This window comes from Ochotona princeps, chromosome 1 (genome assembly GCF_030435755.1).
Source record: "Ochotona princeps isolate mOchPri1 chromosome 1, mOchPri1.hap1, whole genome shotgun sequence".
Lineage (NCBI taxonomy): Eukaryota > Metazoa > Chordata > Mammalia > Lagomorpha > Ochotonidae > Ochotona > Ochotona princeps.
Genome location: NC_080832.1, coordinates 79,794,438 through 79,800,437, shown reverse-complemented (window position 1 = coordinate 79,800,437; position 6,000 = coordinate 79,794,438). Strand labels below are relative to the sequence as shown.

The 6,000-nt window shown below is 38.2% G+C and overlaps 1 pseudogene; it reads right to left on the bottom strand.

The window, feature by feature from the left end:
* Positions 1 to 415: 415 nt before the first annotated feature.
* Positions 416 to 6,000, bottom strand: part of LOC101517548 (ER membrane protein complex subunit 2-like) — a 95,726-nt pseudogene continuing 90,141 nt past the window's right edge.

The window sequence follows — 6,000 nt, the reverse complement described above, 5'->3', positions numbered from 1 at the left end:
TCCCAGCGAAAGTGTTGGATATGTCTAGACAATGGGATGACGGTCTGTCTCACACTGCACTACAATGTCAGGGCACACTTAAACAGCAGACTGGTGGAATTGTAACTTCTTATGAAGAGTTGTGACATTATGGGAAAAAAAATTAATCAGGGGGTGGAAACTAGGGGAAGGGTATCCCAGGCCATACAGAATGGTAATATACATTTTGAAAATAAATTTTTTTGTAATAAAATCTTCCTTCTATGGATTTCTCCCATCTTTCTTCTTAGCAGTAAAAGCATTTTTAGGTTTATATAAACACATTCTTTGTAACTGCCTCATTAGAATACAAATGGCACTAGGCATTTAGTAAATTAGTCACAGGCCAGTGAGTTCAGTTGTATAGTTGTGAAATTTAATGTCAGAGCTTGGAAACCTAAAAGTTGGGGAACTGCAATGTTTCCAACATGTTTTCAACTACCTTTAGGGAGTATTTGGTTTCCTTCTTACTTTGACTTGCAAACTGATAGGCTCTGTTTATTTGATAGCTGCCCAACTAGCATATCTAATATTGTACTTTTTCATTTTTTCAGTCTCTTTGGCATTAGAAGCAATATGACTTTCCGACATGTGAAGCCCAAACAAAGCTCTCATATTTCTATTGTTTAGTGTTGATGCTTGTGCAAAATACTTTCTTGAAAGTTCCAGATTTTCAAGTCCACCTTAGGCATATTTAATTTCAGCATACTGCTGACAGTGTAAGTGGTTGTGTGGATTCATCATCATAAGCTGCTCTAAACAAAAGGCTGCTTTTGCATAGTCATGTTCATTAATATAAAGTTCTGCTAATTCATGCCAGGCTTCTTGATCTCTGACAAGTTGTTCGAGGTTCTAATTCAGTCCCTGAATGACCTTCACATTTTTCCCTGGGCTTTTCAAATGGCAGTCTTACACTTTCTTGCAGCAGTGTTAGTCAAGTCCTCTAAACTTTCACCATATAACTGTACAGCATCCTCATATCTTTCCATGGCTTCAGATCTCATGCCTGTTAATCAGCTAACTGACTGCCAGGGAACTGTCTTCTTAACTCTTGAAGAAAAAACAATGCCAACTCATCTCACCATAGTCTAGGGCTGCAATCATCACCTGTTCATATATGACTCAAATGGCATCTCCGAGTTTAGGAGCATATTCATTAACCAAGTCTTCTCCAAATTCCACAACTTGCTCACTATTTTGTGAGTTTTCTTCTCTCTGTTTTTTCATTTTGTCTCACATTTTTCCCAAGGGACACTGTAAAGTTGTGAGATCTTTGCCACCTTCCCCAAACCTCAGAAAGGCAGATTACAGACAGAAAGATTTTCCGTCTGCTGGTTTACTGTCCAAGTGGCTGAGCTGATCTTAAACCAGGAGCCAGGAGCTTGTTCCAAGTCTCCCGTGTGGGTGCAGGATCCCAAGGTTTTGAGCCATTTTCCACTGCTTTCCCAGGACAAGCATGGAGCTGGACAGTAAGTGGAGCAGCTGGGACAAGACTGGCAACCATACAGTATTCCAGTGTTTGAAGGGGGGGAGATTAACCAATTAAGCCATGTGCAGGAACTTGTAAATGCTTTTTGAGGCCAGCATAGTAGGTAAAGCTTCCTGCAGCAATGCCAGACTCCCACGTGGGAGCTAATTTCTGTCCCTGCTGCTTTATTTTCAATCCAGTTCATTCAGTTCCCTGGTAACAACTTTGGAGAGTCAGTTGAGGATCCTGGCTCCTGGCTTGTGCCTGGCCCAACACTGGCCATTGCTTCTCTCTGTGAAGTGAAACAGCAAATGGAAGATTTTTGTATCTGTCTCTCCTTCACAAATGTCTGAAATGGAAGTCACAGATTAGTCTCTGGTGTTGTCTGCAATGAAAAGCAAATTGATTTACATACTTGGGCTTTCCCAGTGAAGAATTCAAAGGGGGCTAGCTGGGTTATGCCAGAGACTAAGCCTTAAACTGCAAGAGGAACATCACATTAAAAACAGATTAGATCTCTTAGTGCAGCAGTTTGAAGTGTTTTTTTTTTGTTTTTTTTTTTTTTTGTTTTTTTTTTTGCCAAAAGCTTTTGCAGTTCTCAACATGCCAGAAAGAAAAAAGCTTTATCAAAGTGGGAATTGGGCAGTGTCTTGCCAATTCAGCCAGTACAGCAATAGCTGTATTCTTTGGAACCAACTTGTGCTACCCAGTAAGAAGCTTGAATGGGTACCTCCCAAACCAGCAGTTCTCCAGGAGCAACTGGCACTATCTGGAGGCACTTTTGCTTGCAACATCTGAAGTAGGAAGGCATTCTAACTGGTATCCAGGAGGTTAAGATGGGACATGCTACTAACCATAATGTAATTAATTCACAACAGCTTCCACACAAATAATTCAATTCAAAAAGCCAACGAATAGTTGCCACAGAGAAGTACTCTATTTGGTTAAACTTTGGTTAAGGCCTTGAAAACCAACTTCTCGTCCCATCTCCAACTTTCTTTTGGCAACTAGCTATAACAAGATTATTGCAAAGTCATTTGAGCAAGAAACTCTCACCGTTGTTATCTTATTATCTTGAAAAACAGAATTGAATTCCTCATTCTCCACCACTATTGAGGTGATTCTGCCATACTCTGTCCTGTCTTCACCAAAAATTGGATTGCCCCTTACTTATTCCTGATGTTTTCTTTAGTAACTTTCTACCCACTAAATACCCCCTATTTTATTGCTTTACTCCTGCTTGTCCATGCTTTATTCAGAGGTAACCCTGGCTATTTCTTTCCATTGCAAAATCTTAGTAATATGGTCACTAAGTTTATCCCAGATGTCCTAAATTATGTCTTCTTTCTACCTTTCAGCAAGTATCATTGAATCATTGAATAACTTTGTTTAATAATAGTTTTGTCAAATTAGTTTTATAAATTTCAAATGGAAATTGTAATGAGCTTGTGACTAGCTCATGGCCCAATATGGATTATGTCATAGTGTATTATTATCGCAAGAAGACGTCTGAGCTAGAATTTAAAAGACAAGCACATGATAGAGTCCTCTCCAATAAGGCATCTATTTGTGGTTTCCCAGGTAACAAAACTTACGGAAAATAGAACCCTTAGGATGTCACAGTTTAGCTACAGACAGAAATATAAGTAGTTGGCATTAATAAAATATAACAAAACATTTAATATTTATGTAGTAAAACAACTAAAAACTCAGAAACTCAGAAACTCAGAAAGAAAGTGAATAACAAATGAGGGAATGCATGAAATCTTCCTGAAGAAAAATAAGTTTGAGGTATATATTAAATAAGGTATAATTTCAGTAAAGTAAAATGGAATGCTGGAAGATAGAAAAGTACAAATAAAGGCATGGTGTATTTAAGAAAGCAATATGTTTCTATGAGTATAGCCTAACTTGAAAAGACGATGATAGAGAAGACATGAAGATTGGGTGATCATTTGCGTTCTTTAAAGTTTGGGTGCTAAGCAAGGACGAAAGTGGAAATCAGAGAAGTAAATTGTAAGTACTGACCTACAATAGTGAATGGAAAAGGGAAGTAGAGGATAATTGAGTGTGATACTCAAGGCAAGATCATGGAAATGGGAGGCGAATGGCTACATATCCAGAAATGGGAGAAGCCAAAGGTGTTCCTGATGATTCTTATTGTGGTAGATCAAGAATAGTTCATTTAAAAGATCCAGAATCTCAAGAAAGAGGAAGATACTGGAAGAAAAATAAATCACAGAATTAACACAGAGACATCAGGTGTTACCTGGTTGCAAGACATGTATACCAATGTTTAATACATAGATCTGATTACAAAGAACACCGATGACCAAAATTATTGTTTATAATACACTGTATATTGTTGAACTATTGAGAATTTTTAGCACAGAATTGTGGCTTTTGTATTGCAAACTCCTGAATATTACCAAAAGTAAGTTACAGCCAATTAGAGCATAGGACTAATGTTGCAGGAGTCTGTGTCTACAATTCTTTCACCGTTGGCTGTGTGCTTTGTGCCCATATAAAAATGAGGCTTGCAGACAAAGAAGAGTATGTAAGCCATAGGCGTGTTATTGAAATAAAGCAAAAAGTTAAAGCAAAGCTGAAAGAGGGAATAAAAGGTACTGTGAATGCAGAGAACAGTCCTTGAAAAGAAGAGCCATTGAGTGGTGATTGTCTAGGAGTTTTGTAGGCTGTGAAAGGGTAATTTTCATGATTGATCTAGGAAAGCAGGATTTTTTTTTATTAATTGTCCCAATGAAGACTAAGCATAAAATTCTTCTAAGATAAAATTCCTCTAAGATACATGAAATTCTTGTTACCTGGTTCAGTTGCAATAGCATATGAAAAACATTTATTATAAGGCTTAGCTTTAGCATTAACATCCTCCACAGAAACCAGCTGCTTGACTTGCTCAGGTTCTCTGAGACAGCTCCAACTGGTCAGAGAGAAGCTTGTTGGTCCCTTGACACCTAGCCGGTATATTGTCCATTTCCCAGCATAAAGAGGCAACACTAACTGTGGTAGAGAGAAGTGATGCAGATTGAGCATCACCATTCTGGCTACTTAGAACCTGAAATAAGCAATGTCAGAAAGAGCTAGCAGTGTTTATCATCTAGAAGTCTGTCCAGGGTTCCCTTGCAGAATAATCTTCATCCATCATATGTAGAAGAACATCCAGTGTTTGATACCCTCTAGGAAAGAAAAGACATGCCTTCAAAGTATGGAACAGAAGTTTGTGTCCAAAATGAAGGAGCAATTTCAATCCCTCAATGTGTTGTAAACAGCCAAGAGGGTAAAAGCCAGTCATGCTATCAACCTGTTAGTGCACATAACAGTAAGAACAATAAGACAGAAATAAAATCAGCATCCTGAGAAGCAAGACTGTCCTGCAGGTTGATGATGAAATTGGATGGTGAGGGCTAGGGATATGTAAGAGTTAGCATGACAGATTTACTTATCTTTTACAAAGATGAGCTTGGGTTCTTCAGTAGTTTGTCTGGAGTACTCAAGTTATTTGGAGATGTTGAACTTGTCTTCTGGGATTAAAACTGATAGATTGGCTTAGAAGTTTAGGCTTTAACTCAGGAATTGTGCATGTAGTCCTGTTTTACTACCATGGGAGTAGAAAGAATCACAGGATTGGGTATATTCTCAGCTTCTCTAAAGAGGGAGAGTGAATGGAAAGTTCCTTGACTGATAGTGTCCTAGGTTATGTTTAGGCCTTCCCAATCCCCTGGATTGTGATCCCAGATGATCATGAATGAATCGTTGGGATTTGCCTGGTGCTGTAATGAATGTTATCATGTGAGGCCTTCCTGTCCATTAGGATATCACTAGAAAGGAAAAGATGATCATACAACATTTCAAACCGGCACAAAACTAACTTTTAGGGGGTGTTTATGATATGCACTGACCTTATAGTTAGGAGAAATATTGAGGAAAAATGACTTTACTGAGACATCTGCCTGAAGTGCCTCTTGTGAATGTCATTAGGTTTTTTTATAAATGTCAGTCTTTTCTGCCACTTCTAGATGACTGGGGCCTCTGGAAACAATGGAGATGATAATGCATACCTGGTACTTTACAGATTCCCTGAGTGAGACTCCCTTTGAAGTAGGAGAGGGGCCATTTTCACTTTGCAGATTCTCAGCATGTTTTAATCAAAGGATTCTTTCACAGATCAACAACCTTTCTTATGTCAGTATCCATATCAGTTCTACAAAGGAAAATGTCCACCAAAGTATTGAAGATTACTACACAAATTAAAAAGTATTGGATGTTTCTTGTTTGGAACATGTGGGCAAAATCCAATTGTACGTCTCACCCTGTAAAACTTCCTTTTTTTTTTTTTTTTTGTACTCTGAAGAATGGAAGTCTTTAAGAGGTTGCCCTTAAGATAAAGTTCACTGGCCCTCACAGTCTGTTTTATAGTCGTAAGCAGGTGCTTTCTGATAAACAACCTCTGAGCCCACTAAAAACGCTTATATTTTGATAGGTAGAAAAAATAG